Source organism: Triturus cristatus, chromosome 8, assembly GCF_964204655.1.
Source record: "Triturus cristatus chromosome 8, aTriCri1.1, whole genome shotgun sequence".
In the NCBI taxonomy this organism is placed as follows: Eukaryota; Metazoa; Chordata; class Amphibia; order Caudata; family Salamandridae; genus Triturus; species Triturus cristatus.
Genome location: NC_140591.1, coordinates 979,514,490 through 979,532,379, shown reverse-complemented (window position 1 = coordinate 979,532,379; position 17,890 = coordinate 979,514,490). Strand labels below are relative to the sequence as shown.

General features: G+C 42.6%; 1 protein-coding gene across 2 annotated transcripts in view; it reads right to left on the bottom strand.

Moving 5' to 3' along the window:
* SH3KBP1 (SH3 domain containing kinase binding protein 1) overlaps nt 1-17,890 on the bottom strand; it is a 1,226,118-nt gene that overhangs the window by 120,665 nt on the left and 1,087,563 nt on the right. The window lies entirely within an intron of this gene.

The window sequence follows — 17,890 nt, the reverse complement described above, 5'->3', positions numbered from 1 at the left end:
AATACCTAGTATTCCAAATTCTTCTGGGGAAAAATAAAGCATAATATTTCAAATCATTGTTAGCCACACGAAATTCTGCATATTTTTCCTTTATTTCCACCCGCTTCGTCCCATAAATTTGGCCAGGTTTGACGTCTCGAAATTTGTTAGGGGAAAATTGTGGAGGTGTGGTGTTTACTGCAAAATTTAGCATTCAAATCCCCGTGAATATTCCAGTGTGCAACAAGGAACACATTTCCTCCCAAATCAGTAGTGCTGGCCTAAAAGGCCATGACACGTTTCAGTACAATGATGCACTGGAAAAAATAGGACAGTTGATCTGTGGCATCCATGGAGCCCAGTGACGACACACCAGAGACATTGTGTTCCTGCGTAAAGTGGTAGTGCATGAAGCTCAGCATGTGGTGGTGTTGCACAATAATCTCATAATCTGCAGCCCACCTAATTGCGCATGCAACGTTATGCTTGGATTAACCCGTAAAATGCCGGCAAATTTATATGTTAAATAATCATTCAAACTATTTAGACATACTATGGGTAATATGTGCAGTTTTACCAGAATGCATTTGTTTCTCCACTGATGTGAACTGTCTTTATCAGAATGCACTGGTACTTTCATTGTAGAAAGACAATTGTGGAAAGCTTAAATTGAATTGATGCTACAGTTTATGTCCAAGCTCCTGATGCTGCCCTGTTGGCGCCGTCCCCACTTCCATCCACCTTCTAGCTCCGGTGTAGAAAGAGGGATCATAAACTTGAGTGGGTTGCCTCAGAAGTGATGCTTTTAAATATTAGATACTGGCAAATAAAACATCAAATTACTTGAACAGCTTCCATGAGTGTGGCTGCTTCTATCTGAAATAATGGAGTGTGTAGCCCTGGTGGGATTGAATATTGAACTCTGCTAAATTATAACTCTGTAGTATTCAACGAGGGGTGCATATTTTATTCGGAGAGTATAGTCATTAGCTTTGTACAGAGAAAGTGCACTTTCATGAAGACAAACTGAACTATACATGTATGTAATGCTTTCCCTGCTCTTACAACACGAAGATAGATTAGAATTGATGTTGTCCAGTGCATTGAATTAGGGTATGTAAAGCTTGGGAGGGATCCCTCAGCACTCCTGAAACGCGCAAAGGGAACCAAACTATCAGCGCTGGAGGCAGCAGAAGAATTCCTGCTCAATAACTGGTGATATGGGACGATGCAGAACTGGTGATGGTTGGATTAAGGGGTAAATTGGAGTCAGATCCTGGAATCCAGTTGACTGATACGAAACGGGCGAAATTTTGAGACCAAGTAATTTGGTTTCATGCAACAAAAGATTCAAGCTAATTTACTATAACTTTTTAATGGGAGCATATGTAACTTTTACTTATGCCTTAGAATGTTTCCTGCATAACCAATGGATTTCCCCATGCGTTGGGTAGCTGCTGCTGGCTTGTGTGGTGGAAATGTGCATTTTTTTATTTTCAGACCTAGGTCTATATTTAGGGTTTGGCGGACTTTGTCCTCTGCCACAAAAGTGCACCGCATCCACCACATTCTCAGTTCACCTGCTCTATTTAGAGTCCGGGGAGTAATCATCTTTCTGCTGGTAGAGCCTCTGCTGTCAGAAACTTTAGACCAAGAGCCTCACAGACATCAGGCTGTCGATCTACACGCCTCTGAACAAATCAGGCTGTCGATCTACACACCTCTGAACAACCAACCTCTTGTGGAAGGAAGTTCTGATGTTCATTTTTCCTGTTCCGGGCCCCATGAGACCCCCACACACTTGGCGAAAACAACCAGCGTGGAAACACAATCTTTTGGTTTCGGAGCTTGTGCTTGTGAAACAAAAAGCATTGCAGCGCGGGCGCAAAGGACATGGCACCTGCTCAATAAGGCTAAAGTGTCTTCAGTGGAGCCACCGTGGTGGCAGCTCCTCTTAGGGTCCAGACATCTCCGCCACGCAGGCGGAGCTCTCTAATTAGGGCAGGCTGCAGCCTGCCAGGCCAGCAGAGTGAACCCCTCCGCTGCCCTGCTGGAATGGAGTACAAAGTCTGTATAAGAATCATGGCCACTAGATACACGTATAAGCTCTCGGGCTGAGAGTTGGGTGCGCTGCACGAGTTATATCTGTTGAGATGGCACCAATGTCGGATAACCATATTATGGAGGGGCTGTTGGGGCAATCTCGGAGACCCCTGGTTGTAGTAGGAGCAAACAAAAAGAACAACTGAAAGGGTTAAAAATGAAAGGGAGGTCAGAGCTTATGGCGGGTGGCGGAGACATATGGTACAATTACTTGGATGCTGCCATGGAAGATTTGGGGATCAGGCCCCAGTAGGTAGTTACATTCTCTGGGTCGTGTTATGCTGAGAGGACAACAATTGTTATAATGTACTTTTTAAGAGCAGTGTTGTTACTTCTGATGTGACTAGTACAACTAACCCTCAGACTAATACATGAAGGGACTGTAAACAGGGTTAGATAGTGTGCAACACTACATGTTAATTCTTTGTTTACCAAAATGCGAGGCTACTGCAACGCACTGTTTGAACCAACATTTGAGGTGGACCGTAGTTGGATACTATGTCTATAGTATACTTGACATTTCAGAAAGATACATAAACAATCAAGAAACGTGTGGCGTCAATTGGCAAATGCTGACGGGTCGATATTTTTGCAGGTTGCAGCATCACACCACACAAAATAGAAAACACCCTTCTAATAAGCGATAGATATGCATGTCTTCAAAGCAAGCAACTGATTACTTTAAAGTAAGACATACACAATGTGGCACACTGTAGAGCTGTTGCGGAAATAAAATAAGCCTAGAATTCAGGTCAGAAAGGAAAGAACCTGCAGCCCCAACAACCGGCCCCAAACAGCAGGTATCAGCAGCCTGAACCCCAAGCACTAAAGAGAGGATACGATTGTAAATTCAGTACATTGTGTCAGAGCTGTGTTCCCTTTGCTTGTCGACACAATCCCACCGTGCAAAGGAGATCTGGCGTGCTTCCAACAATGCTCGCTCCCAGCCTGTCTCGGCGTAGATCAGTGGTAGCGCAGGTTTAGTTTCTCTGCACTCCTCAGCAACCTTTCTACTATGCATACTGCCCGGAAACGGGTCTTTTAAACTCTCGCTGCACCTGAATTTAACGGAGCCCAGGCAGCTTCCAGCGAAAGTTCAATTTGTTAAAAAAAAAAAAAAAAAAATGACCTCTCTGACAGCAACTGTAATCCGCAGCCCCGGCACTCACTGACTTTTCAGACAAGGGCACCCTGGTTTAACAAGATAAAAATGTACAGGGCTCATCTGTTTCACTAGTCCATAATTGAGCAAAATGTACAGAAATCTCTCCAGTTCGGGATTACAGGCTGGCGGCACTGCAGGGGCTGCCCTCTCAGCCAAACTCATTGCTATGTAATTTATTAACACACAAGCCCGTTGTGTCAGCGTGCATGCCAAGAAGTTACGAAATACACAAGCAGTGTCACACCCCACAGCGTAAAGTGCAATTTAATGTTTAATACGTGCAGGACAGAAAGAAAAACGTTCAGCTCACCCCTGCCAAGAGACGCCTCTGCCGCGGCGCGACAGTTGTTGCTAAACTGAGTGACTGCGGCACATGACCCTGGAATCCCTCCAGAGGCCACAAGGAAGCGCGCCGCCCCTCCGGTTTGTTTACAGCGAAGGTGCCTCGCTCTCAAAGCGACCCCGTCTGACTGAACTTCTGTCCTTTCGCTGATCACCAGCTTGAATGTTCACACAGACACACAATGCGGTTACTAGCAATGTCACACTTAGAAAACCATTTTGCTGGTCACATTAGCACAAGGTGCTACGATGAGTAGCTCTCCAGCTAACGGTGAGTAACTCCCATACGTGAGGCCAATGTAGTAAATGAAAAACATTTTTCAGGTTGAACTAGGTATGTTTCTAAAATTGAAAAGGGTGTGTATATATAGAAGTAAAATGTGTGTATTTTCAGAACTGATAAACTGATATTTGCACACTATATATATATATATATATTGCTGATGTACTTTCTTACATGCCATAGGGCATTGCGTAAATGACTGCTGATGTGTGGAGACATACAAAATTAAAACCAATGAAGATTTTTTTTACTGGTGACCTTGCCAGATGCACAATTGTGGTCACTGCTAGCAATCTTGCATACAATGGCCACTAATGGAGTTAAGTCCGAAGTGGTCACTATTGTAACAATGGTAATTGAGTTAGTAGTTTAGGATGAGATTTATTGTCTTGTATTGTAATTGCATTCATATATCGCATAATACCCCTGAAGAGGCGTCAAAGCGCTTTTTCAGCAAGTAGTACGCTACTCCAGAACCCATAAAGGATTAGTGGTGAATTAGTATAGTGAAATATGAAAGTAATTTGAGTGGTGGATATGTTAGTCAGTTATTTGGATTAAAAAGGATAGTGGAGGGATAGAAGAGGGAAAAAGGTGTAATTTATTTAGCGCTTGCTACCCCTAATGGGGTGTTGAAGCGCTTTTTCGGGCGAGTAGCACGCTACTCCGGAACCCATAAAGGATTAGTGGTGAATTAGTATAGTGAAATATGAAATTTTTTCATGAACATAAGTAGTTCTTATTATAGAGGAGGTTGGAGATCCCTGCATTAGCACTCCCTTGGCTGTCATCTGCTATCAATCACTCCTACACAAGTGGCAGTGCATTGGCGTGGGATCAAACCAATAGATTTGAATAAAATATACCGCATTTGCAGTTTCTTTGTAATACCTCCCCTAAATGGAGACCTTATCAGTGTTTAATTTGGAAAATAATAAGTGCCAGGGTCCTGACCTGGAAGCCGCTGCAGCTTGCACCACTCATTGCCCGTGTCATCTCTGCCAATGGTGGTACCAAAACAACTACTAACCATTTCTCACGCCTGCAAGTGCGACAGTTCAGATTATTCCAGGTCCCCAAAGCTAAAGGGGGGGCTGGGGAGGCTGGTATTAGTCATTTTTAATGTATATTTTATTCATAAACTACCATTGTTCTGCTCATCTCTAAATTAGATGAGCAGTGCCACCATGTGGTAGACTGTCATTAGTGCAGTGTTGACAATTAAGTGCCGGTGCCGAGCACCTGAAACCAATTAAGTGCCGGTGATGAGTACCGGAAACCACCAGCTCATATTAAGCACTGGTCCTTATCTTGAAGCATTTTTAGGTCTGGCGTTTGAAACAGCTTTCGCTATCTCCCAAGACTAACAGCTTTAGATGTCCCACCAAACTACTGCTTTTCCATAAAAGTAATATTTTAAATGCGCAGCTAACTATTACGTCTTTAGTGGTTCGCTCCTTGATCTTCCAGAATTGGAGGACTAATAGAACACCAACTTATCAGGACTGGTATAATAAAATGATTCAAACTTAAAAGTTTGAGGAAGTATATGCTAGCAGGGTGGGGGCCTTAAAAGGTTTGCAGCTTCCTGGCAATTTATGATAAAGATCTAGAACTGCACGTCCAGACCTTCTCCTAAAACAATAAACATTATTTTCTCTAAAATGCGCACAAGCAATTTATAGGATATAATCATATGGAATCGATAGCTGCTAAATTCTCCATCATTGCACTTTAAGTATTGCATATGCTATGTATGCACTAATGCACAATTGCACTTTAAGTATAACATACTCAATGTTGGGACTTATGCATGTTTGCACTTTCTAGATATATTTAGGATTAGATGCATTATCGAAATTATATAATGATGAAAAAGATTGTATCGGATTGCGAAATTTATTTACTTGTTCTTATAACGTATATTAGAACATTGGAATGTGAAGCACTACATTGAATACAATAGAGTGCTCCGATGTTTTACAGCCTGGTAAATGCCTGCAAAGCAACATTCCAATGTTGTTTTACAAAGGCCTCTCAGAGCCCAAGGGGATTTAAACAGCCTTGTGATTGTGATCCCGATGATCTTGGAGTAGAAAAATATAAAAAAATCTGTGTATTTTTTAAAAATAGTCTCGGACTTCTTTTTGAGTGTGTGTCTCATTTATTGACTCTGTTTGCACAACAAATACTCAACACTATCCTCTGATAAGCCTAAGCTGCTCAACCACACTACCACAAATAGAGCACTTGGGACTATTAAAGTAAGCCCCTGTAAACCAATAAGGGTCATCTGGACTTTTTGCATGGTGTACTCCTACATTGGTACACTACATAAAAACCCAGCTTCCTACACCACTGGGCCTGACACGGGCAATTGAAGCAAAGCATGGGCCACTAAACAAGTGTCTGTGGAGGCACACCTCCCATAAGTGTTTACAAAAACACTTTAGGGACTTGTGAAGATCCCTGTAAAAGCAGGAGGCATTCTCGTCATAAAGGGCATGAGTAGTAACAAGGCTCCCACCAAAAAAAGGCAGAAGTCCCATCCATCCTCTTTTGTAATCCAAAACCTCTGGTGGTGCAGAATAAAACCTTTCTGATGGTAAGAACTGAACCATTTGATGAAACTGATAGGCAAGGCACAACCTGAAATGGTGTTAGGTTGGCAGCACAAATTAGAGGGGCTACTCTGCCATCACTTCTACTGCGGGGCAGTTATGTAAATGACTGCCATAGAAAACATGCTAGACTTGCACAGAAACCCCTCACAATTTCTAATTAAGATGCCCAAGATTTGGTCCAAATTCAAAGTTCCAGTGTCCTGTTAATAAGCCCCCTCCCCCCGATTTCATGGTTGGTAATGGGGTGGGGAGGGTAAAGGACTGGAAATTAGCTAGTACCCATGGAAGGTTCAATCACTCAATCTTGTGTCTTTAATAGCAAAAAAGAACACTGTGAAGCTAGGGCTCCTAGTAATGCAGGACTTTAAGGACTGTCTGAGTGTCAAAAGTGTATAATCACTTCTCAATCTCAGTAGTTGTGTTTTCTAGACCATACTTGCTACAGTTAGGGAGGTCTTCCCACCCGTCTACTTGCTGAAACAACAGAGTATTTTACAAGAAGATTTCAAAGTCGTACTTGGTTTATAAGCAGTACGGTTGGAGTGCCACATTGCAGAGTCTTACCATGGATCACCTTAAGAGTCATGATCGACGGGGCGTGGCTTGGCGCCTGCGGGAGATGGCGGTGCATCGGTGAGGCTCCGTGGCGGTGTCGGAGGACATGCCGGTTCCTGCCCTGCTCTCCGGGTGACGAACGACGGATGAAGTGTAGGAACATGCCCTGACCCTACTCGTTGTTCCCGACTACATTTTGGAGGCTCCGTGACGCTGCAAAATGCATCTGTAAGTCCTGTCAGGTTACGGCCGCCATTTTGAGCTCGTCGAGCGGCGCGCACTGTGAGGCTGCTGTTGCGATGCCAGCTCAGCGCTCTCCATGCTTGCAATTCCAAGCCCTTAATGGCTCTTAATATGCCTGTTTTCCTGTTTTCTCACCCTTCTATGAAGCGTCAGCATTACTGGACTGCCTATTTCTTTTAAGGACGACGTTCCTTCATGGAGTGGTCTGTTTTCATTTGCCCTTTTTTTTTTTTGTCATGAACTTATCACTATCCCTCTCATTTGCTTTCATTTGCAAGTAGAAAATTGTTTCACTACACCACGCCTGGAGGCCTTCTGCTGTTGACGCTTTCATGCATTGCGGACTCTTGTGAGGTATGTGAGGGGATCTTTCTTTCCATCTTTCTGTTCCTCTGAATGAGTCCACTTTGGATTACGTAATGAGTTGGTGCCGCCTCTCTACTCTACATTGACGCATGGATGATATTTTGATCCTTCTTCGGACGGCTTCACTCACCTTTTTGTGTGCGCTCAGATGAATGTTTTCATTGTGGTGCTCTAAAACTAGCTGTACTCCTTTCTTGTGATATCCAGACGTCGTCGCTCTCCTGCTGTGCTCTCTCTTGTGCTATCTTCATTTTTGCTTCCTGTGACCTCCAGTGAGTTAGCCACTCAGCGGATTCACCACATGGGCAGACTTAATTCAATGTCGCGCCTGCCTCGTTCTACTACGCCCCAATTTGTGAAGAATTCTTAGGTTTTCTCCGCTCTGTCACAATTAGAGGACTCTCTTAACTCTTCTGGTTCAGATACGCCAATGGAGCCATCTAAGAACTCGCAGGATACCTCCAAATCTAATACAAAAAGACTCAAGTCAAACTCTCTTTCGCCCCCAAAACATTCGGGGCCTGTATCCATGGAACTGTTGTTAGAAGAGATAAGATCCCTGCGTCCTTTTATGGAAGAGACTAATGTTAAGCTCCAGGTCCTTACTGATAACTGGTCGCAAATGGAAACGAGAGTAACTTTAGTTGAAAAATCTGTTCAGTCGTTCCAAGAAACATCTTCTGTGGTCTCCAACTTGAAATCTCAAGTCTCTGATCTTCAACAGCAAGTGGAGCAGTTAGAAAACAGAAACAGGCGCAACAACCTTCGTATTTATGGCCTGGTTGAAGGACTTGAGGGATCTGACCCAATCACTTTTTTCAAGTCGTTCCTTCCTAAGCTCTTACATCTGGCACAGGACAGGTCCCTCAACATTCAGCGAGCTCACAGGTTGGGCAGACCACCTTCCTCAACTTCTCCATCTCAGAGACCCAGAGGGGTCATCATCTACTTTCTGGAGTACACTGACCTTTTGATGGTTTTGGCGGCGGCCAAAGCCTCTCCGAATCTTACCTGGTCTGGATCTCCCTTGTTTTTTGCGCAAGACTATGCCAAGGCTACGGCTGCCCGGCGGAAGGCTTTTCTGAGTCTAAGAGCGGATCTGCGGGCGATGGGGGCGCGATATGGCCTCTATCACCCATGTTTATTTATAGTCACCCACAACAACAAGACTACAACCTATGAGGACCCAGTGCGCCTACAAAGTTTCATCAATGCGCACAAATCCTCTGCTATGGATGCTTCCAGACCATCATCCTCTGCTTTTGGATGAATACTGTTTTTATAATTCTTATATGGCTTTGCATGTTATGCTGTGTTTCTTTAGAATTTTTTCATTGTTATCGCTCGCCTGTATTTCTCTGCTCCTTCGGATGACGTTGTTAATGTTTCTTTTATTGTTTAACATTATGGCTGTTCCTTGTTTTCCGTGTTCAGTCATGGTTCCATCTTGATTTCCTGGCACATTTTAACCCTTTGTTTTCCTTTTTTCGTCTTACAGGAGTTTGTCCTCGTGTTTTGATGATGTCTCCCGGCCCCAGCCTCGCTGCTCCTCGATGTGCTGCCTCACCCTTGTGGTTCCTTCCTTCCTCCACCCTCTTTCTCGTATCTTCCCTTTGTAGGTATGTTTTTCCCCCATTTCCTTATTTACCCTCCTGGCATACCTGTTGGTTTTTCTCCTTTCCCTTCCCTTTTATCTCTTCTCATGTCTGTGTCCTTGTCCACATATTTTCACGTTGATTTGTTATTACTGATCGACACTCTTTGCTCTTATGAGGATTGCATTCTTCTTTTTTCTTGCTACACTCGCTTCTCAACCTTTTTTCCCTTTCTGGCTTCTTACTCCAAAATCTTTATTTTTCTCCTATACTCTCTGCCTTTTGCTACTGCTTTTGCACTTGTCTTTTATAAGAGTTGCATTTCTTGTCCTCCTGACTCCATGTTTTTCTCTACTTCTTCCTTACTTCTAGCTTTCTGCGTCACTTACGACGTTGTCACATTTTATTCTCCCTTTCTTGATATGGCTCATACTTATGATCACTTGTTTTCTTTCCTTCTCTTCAACATATTTCCACTAATTCTTCTTTTTTCCTTCTGTATTCTCTACTTTTTATGGGCTTTTCTCTCATTGGATCTGTCACTTACATTTTTTATAAATAAGTTGATAACATGTTGTTGAATATATTGTCATGGAATGTGAAGGGTATTAATTCTCCGATTAAGCGTCAACGAATTCTGTCACATCTTGCCAAATTGAATGTCGATATTGCATTCCTCCAAGAAACGCATTTAACTGAGGCTGAATCTGTTAAGCTTAAGCGTGGTTGGGTAGGTGAATTGTTTTTCTCACAAGGTGATGGCAAACGCAATGGTGTGGCAGTTCTTTGTCGCAAGTCTCTTCCCCTCCAGGTTATCACCCATGAGTCGGATACTTCTGGTCGTTGGGTCTATGCTAAGTTGTCACTTAGAGGTGTTCTAGTCTCTCTTCTCAATGTATATGGTCCTACCACAGGCGAACCTTCTTTTTGGGCTGATTTTTCTCCACTTTTAACTAAATTTATGGACCACAATTTTATCCTGGCGGGGGATTGTAATCAACCCCTTGATCCCTTTATCGATAGGGAGTCCAAAGCCCCTTATGTCCCCAACAAGCCCCATAAGCTGTTTAGTCATGCGATTTCACAACATAAACTAGTAGATTCCTGGCGCCTCTCCAATCCAAAGTTGCGGGAGTATACCTTTTATTCTCCCTGTCATCGTTCCCAGTCACGACTTGACTACATCTTTCTTTCCCACAACCTTGCTCAGTCACTCCTACACTCTGAGATAGGCCCGATATTGCTCTCTGATCATGCCCCCGTCCTTACTAGTGTTGATGTACTCCCTAAAAATGTTGGCCCTAGGAGATGGCGTTTCAATAATTCCCTCCTCACAGACCCCAAATTTACAGCCACCTTTACTTCCTTTTTTGATGAATTCTTCCTCCTCAACGATGATGATACCCTCCCTGACCACACTATCTGGGATGCTTTTAAGGCAGTAGCACGTGACTTTATTATAAGTTATGTCGCGAACAAGCGTAAGAACGCCCGAAGGTTTACTAAAAATCTCCTTTCTGACATTAAAACACTGGAACATGCGTATTTTACCTCACATTCTGCTGACAGCCTGACAGCCCTTATTGCAGCAAAAATGAAGTTTAATGAGAAGTCTACAGAAGATGCCTCCTTGTACCTGCTGAAATCTACTGCTAAATTCTATGGGGGTAGGAACAAGGCTGGAAAGCTCCTAGCTAATTATTTGAAGATTAAGCACAATAAGTTAAATATTGAATCTATTTATGACTCTGATGATAAATTAAAGCATACGGATGTTGATATTCTTGCTGAATTTTCACGTTTCTATGAAACCCTGTATACCTCTGAAACCCATTCTACCCCTAGCTCCCTTGATCGTTTCTTTTCCACCATTCATACACCAGCTGACTTTCCTCCAGATCTTTCCTCCTTAGAATCAGTAGTCACACAACAGGAACTACTTACTGCATTGCAACATCTCAAACCCAACAAAGCCCCCGGGCCTGATGGCTTTACTGTCGAATTCTACCTTCACTTTTCTAAACTGCTGATCCCACGACTTCATTCTCTACTTTGTACTTTTATTTCTTGTGGTGCCTCCTCAGGGACTTTCTCCGATGCCCATATTTGCCTCATACCTAAACCCGGAAAGGATACACAACACTGCAAAAATTACAGGCCCATATCTCTAGTCAATATTGATTACAAACTCTTCGCTAAAACATTAGCGATTCGACTGGACCACCTTCTCCCCGACCTACTAGGCGAGGAGCAATCTGGGTTTGTTAAGGGCCGGTATATTACGGACAACACTAGACTCTTATTTAATATCCTATCAAAGTCCTCCCGCTACCAGCACTCACTTGCAGCGATTGCCCTTGACGCCGAAAAGGCTTTTGATCGTGTTGAATGGCGCTATCTCTTCCACACTCTCACTTGGTTTGGTTTTGGTCCTAGATTTATCTCTTTAGTTTCCCTGTTATACTCCCATCCTAGAGCGGCAGTTTTTGCTAATGGTCAAATTTCACCCTATTTTGACCTAGGCAGAGGCGTTCGCCAGGGCTGCCCCTTATCCCCTTTTCTTTTCAACCTTGCTTTGGAACCCTTCCTCTCCAGGTTGCGTCAAAACCCTGCCATTCATGGCTTCCAGATTGCGGATTCGCATGTTAAACTCGCTGCATATGCAGATGATATATTACTCTTTCTTTCTAAACCTGCAGAATCCATCCCTGCTTTCATGACTGAAGTAAGAATGTTTTCCTCTATCTCTGGATATAAACTTAATCATGATAAATGTGAGATCCTTCCCCTAACCAAATTTACTTTCAAGCAAGAATTTATTGAATCTCGGTTTACTTGGAGTCCGTCCCACATTAAATATCTAGGTCTATATATTTCCCCCTCGATTTCAGACACTATTTCTTTGTGTATGTCCAAATGCTCACAGAAGATTGCAGACCTCACGACAAGATGGCATCCTTTATACCTCTCCTGGTGGGGACGTCTCGACACTATCAAAATGATGATATCTCCTATTGTTCTATACACACTCTCCAATATTCCACTCCCCATTCCAGTGAAATTCTTTACCAAGATTAACTCAACGTTATCTTCGTTTTTATGGAACTCCAAAAAACCAAGAATTTCTCGAGCTAGGCTCATACGTCCGGCTTCTGAAGGTGGTGTCAACTTTCCTGACTTCCCTGCATACCAGAAGGCCTTTTTATTGCGTCAAGCTTCCCTTTGGTTACAAGATTCCACTTCCCCCTGCCCTTTATGGCTTAAGGTTGAGCGTACTTTACTCTCCCTCTTCTCTTTTGCAGAATATCTTGCTTTCTCCCGTAAGCCTTCATTGATTCCCACTCCTATTCACAAGTACACTCTTAAGCTCTTACTGTCAGCTACTCCTGGCCCTCCTCTGACCATGGCTGACTTCATCTCTTCCACTATCTGGCATAATAAATATCTCCTAATTGGTAATAAGCCCTTTTACTGGAAATCGTGGAGAACACGTGGTTTGATTTGGATTTCGCAGCTCTTTTCTGGTTCCACCTTTGTTTCTTTTCCTGACCTTTGTTCCTCCTTTGGCTTACCCAAATCCTTTTTCTCCAAGTATCTCCTCCTCAAGGCTGCTGTTTTGGAGATTTATCTACGACTTTCGGCTTCTTCTCCTCCCCCTATTTCTACCACCCCTATTGTCCGACTTCATTCTCTCCTTCGCACTGCCCCCAAAGCATCTCTTCTTTATAAACACCTTCACACACCCGAGTCACTCAGACCTAAATCCAAGGTTGAACTTCATTGGGAAAATGACCTTGGGATAGATTGGCCGATATCCTTATGGGGCAAAATTTGGACAAAACTGCGCAAAACTTCCAGAGCGGCTTCGTTGACTCATCCCTATTTTTTATTTACAACAGGCTACCTCATACTCCTTCTACACTACATAAGCGATTTCCTACTACCCCAGACAAGTGTTGGTCATGTGATGCTCCCATTGCTACCCTACCACACATGTTATTTCTTTGCAAACATGTACATGACTTTTGGTTACAGGTGTGGGCCCAAATCAATGTTATTTTTCATACTTGCATCCCCTTTTCTCTTACTCACCTTTTCCTGGGCAGTTTGTCCACTAGCTGGAATAATGTAGATATGTCTGCTCGCATTGTTGATCTGCTATTGGCTGTTGCTTTTCAGCAGATTACTGTCAATTGGAAAAATGCATCCAATATTTCCTTCAAAGCGTGGTGGTATAATGTCTGTTACAACCATAGACTTGATAATGCATTTGTCTTCCCTGTTCAACTGGCAGCTAAACGTGCAGACTTGTGGCTCCCCATTACGCTATATTTAGATAATTGTGTTGCTCGCTCTTCCCTTCCATCGCCTGCCCAACAAGAAGTTCCCAAACCCCCATGATACCCTTTTCACGTTCTGCATATTTTACCCCGCTGTTTCATTTTTTATGCTCTTTGTAATTTATTGTTTGATCAGGATTGATGTAATTTCTTTATTTTTTTTCAATGCCCATGTTCATTGTTTTTGTATGCAATTTCTCTTATACATTTCATTTGCAATCCCATTCCCCTCCCCTTTTCCTACCCCTTTTATCTCTCCCTCTCTCCCCAATTGATATCTTGTATTGCATTTACCTGTTCATTGTTCAATAAAACTCTTTTTGAACTCAAAAAGAGTCATGATCGAGCTTTTAAATTGAATATGGAATTCCACTGATAATATAATTGTCAATTTGTACCATGCTTCTGAAAGGTGCATGTTTAGAAAGATTAGAAGCTGCTACAACCAAATAATTCTGCAGCACCTGGAGTTTCTTTTATTTATGCTGGCCCTCAATGTAATTGTCAACAAGGAGTTATCAAAAACTAGCTTTGGTCCTAGAACAGCTCTAGCCACTGCTGCAGTATTCCAATTCTGGAAGATCAAGGAGCGAGCCACTAAAGACGTAATAGTTAGCTACGCATTTTAAATATTACTTTTATGGAAAAACAGTAGTTTGGTGAGACATCTAAAGCTGTTAGTCTTGGGAGATAGCGAAAGCTGTTTCAAACGCCAGACCTAAAAATGCTTCAAGATAAGGACCAGTGCTTAATATGAGCTGGTGGTTTCCGGTACTCATCACCGGCACTTAATTGGTTTCAGGTGCTCGGCACCGGCACTTAATTGTCAACACTGCATTAATGACAGTCTACCACATGGTGGCACTGCTCATCTAATTTAGAGATGAGCAGAACGATGGTAGTTTATGAATAAAACATACATTAAAAATTACTAATACCAGCCTCCCCAGCCCCCCCTTTAGCTTTGGGGACCTGGAATAATCTGAACTGTCACACTTGCAGGCGTGAGAAATGGTTAGTAGTTGTTTTGGTACCACCATTGGCAGAGATGACACGGGCAATGAGTGGTTCAAGCTGCAGCGGCTTCCAGGTCAGGACCCTGGCACTTATTATTTTCCAAATTAAACACTGATAAGGTCTCCATTTAGGGGAGGTATTACAAAGAAACTGCAAATGCAGTATATTTTATTCAAATCTATTGGTTTGATCCCAGGCCAACGCACTGCCACTTGTGGAGGAGTGATTGATAGCAGATGACAGCCAAGGAAGTGCTAATGCAGGGATCTCCAACCTCCTCTATAATAAGAACTACTTATGTTCATTAAAAACATTCATATTTCACTATACTAATTCACCACTAATCCTTTATGGGTTCCGGAGTAGCGTGCTACTCACCGAAAAAGCGCTTCAACACCCCATTAGGGGTAGCAAGCGATAAATACATTATACCTTTTTCCCTCTTCTATCCCTCCACTATCCTTTTCAATCCAAATAACTGACTAACATATCCACCACTCAAATTACTTTCATATTTCACTATACTAATTCAACACTAATCCTTTATGGGTTCCGGAGTAGCGTACTACTTGCTGAAAAAGCACTTTGACGCCTCTTCAGGGTTATTATCCGATATATGAATGCAATTACAATACATTTGCAAGTAGATATCTATTCTTCCTTAACAATTTTAGATGGGAGTGTAATGTAGAAATTATGTTCTAGACATCTCTTCTGGCATGCCTCGATTTATAATTCCATATTTTGGGAATGACTGCTCAGAATCAAATTTGTCCGTTGGTAGAGGCACCAAAGGACATGGATCGTCCACTGGATTGGGCCATTCCCAGGTATCTCTAAGGATAGGGGTTTGAGTTAAGAACCAATCAAATTTGTAAATATTACAGGCTAGAAAGATGTCTCAATAGTTTCTTGATTCAGGGCAAACAACATCAGCTAACGGATCCTAGGGTGAATGTGAAAAAGCCCAGTGTCCCCACAGGACTGTACAGGATGTAACATGGGGTGCCAAAAAGTCAGGGAGTGTATGTGGTAGGACAGAGTGAAGTAGGTTCACCACACTTGTACTCAAGGAATATTTTCAATTGGTCCATGGCTCTCTAGACTAGCAGGCATCTTCAATTAATCTCTGACCAGCTGCTATGAGGTTCTTGCACCTGCTGGGTGGCTCTCTTCCTCAACTCACAGGCGTCAGTCAGCTGGACCTTGCTCTTTGTTCTTCTGGTCAACACCTCTCAAAACATTGGGCTGCATATTGTCCTCTTCTTTCAGGGCAGGTCACAGCAGCAGGATTTCCCCCAGAGTCTGCAAAAGTGCCTAGTCTGGAGGTTAAAACTGCAGCTTCTAAAGTCCTGGTTGTTCCTCTTCCACAACCATGTTCCTGATGAGAGGTGACTCTGTGTGGGTGCACCATAGTTCCTCCAGAAGTCCAGACTGGTTCTAGGATTAGGGTTTTTGAGAAGCCAGAGACAATTAAAAGATAAGCTTTCTTTGAAATTTAAAGTCTCCCCTAAATGTTTTGGAGAGCATCCTCAATGGCTTTCTTGTTGGGTTTTTTAGTAAAGGAAGGAGCCAGCTCCAACTGGTCAAGGTTTGTTAATTACATGGTGATGAAACCTTGACACTCTGGGCCAGAATTTTAGATTGCAAGGCAACACAAAGCACAACACACGGAGGGAACTTGAGCTGAGACTATGTTGAAGGAGAGAGAGAGAGAGAGAGAGAGAGAGAGAGAGAGAGAGAGAGGAGGTACACACACACACACACACACAGGGAAGCAAAGGCACAAGTACTGAAGAACTGCATGGATTTTTTCTATGGAAGAATGGTAGGTACACTGTCCCTGAACCTATGGCTATTGTTAGGTGTGCACACTTGTGCAACCAGTGACCACCAGAACCTGGACATTAGTGAGTACATTAATCAGCCTCTATTTTTCGAGAACTTAGTTATCTAATTTGCTGGTCTCACCTATTCTCCCACCTTCCCATTATTCTAATACAGTGTCTTGGGCTTTTCTAGCTTGAGACTCTTTGGCCTTACATATTTTCCTGGTGTTCAATTTAAGCATCTCCAGCTCAACATAATTAATCTCCAACAACTTTGAATTGGAGTGGTAAGGGAGTCTATGAGTGCGGGCTACAGAGTGATTCAGTGATGGGTAGCCCTGTGTGATACATACCATGCTTCATCCTTACCTGGTTGCCGGTCCAGCCATTTAGCTATGTGCTCACCTTCGTCAAGTTTACATTAGGATGTTCTTATCCTTATGCAGTCTCTTGCGCTTATATTTTGAGAGGAGCCTGTGCACATATTCTTTAAATTGCTTGGTGTCACCCATCTCTAAAGCGCCCTCCTTAGGTAAATTACTTTATTGAGTCTTATCATATGTCTTCATAAGTCTGGCAGAGGACCCACAAGTGTGGGTCCTGGGGCAGCCAGTGATTACCGGATGGTATCCTTGGTGGGTGCTATCATCTACCTCTAGTGTCCCAGGGCCTCAGGTATATTGCACTCCATCCGTATAACAAAGTTACTCTCTATGTATTATTGACCATCCAAAAGTAATGAAGTTTACACTAGGAGATGGAAGAGATTTTTGAATTCATATACGATACCAGAAAACACAAGTGATTACACTCAATAAACCCGGTGTCCTGTCAGAGCTATATCTAGTGAAAATTCTACGTCTTTTAAACACACACAGAAAAGTATGGCACTTGAAAAAAAAAAAATAATTGGGATGCGACCCCCACAAACAATTATAGCGCACACGCAATCATACAAATACCAAGGGCTGGTTTGAAACTCCAGTGAGGTATGATGCAGTGATAACACAGAACAAACTCAATGTCAAGTCAGAGCTATATCTTTAGGAAAGTCTCTTTTTATCCATTGTTTTTATATTGTGCTTTTTATAATAATCTGTATTGTTGCTGGTATTTTTGTTTTGACATGTGCTTTTATGGATATTTCATATCCGAATAAAGATTAATTGAATCTGAATATAAACAGTAGGTATTTATTTACATATTCAAGGCAGTTACAGTTAGGAATAAAACAAGAAACAGAAGGACCAAGAATGTTCTATGTAGAGGTAAGATCCAAACAATTTCATAGGGCTTACATGGTATGGCATCATAAATCAATTTCCATAGGCTTCTGTGGACAATTTTATCCCGCGGAAAGGGGTGGCCGGTTCATGTGTTTTTTCGCAGTTCTCAGGACCCCTTATGCCTCAGTTCTATTACAATGGGTTAGTTTCCAAATACATGAAA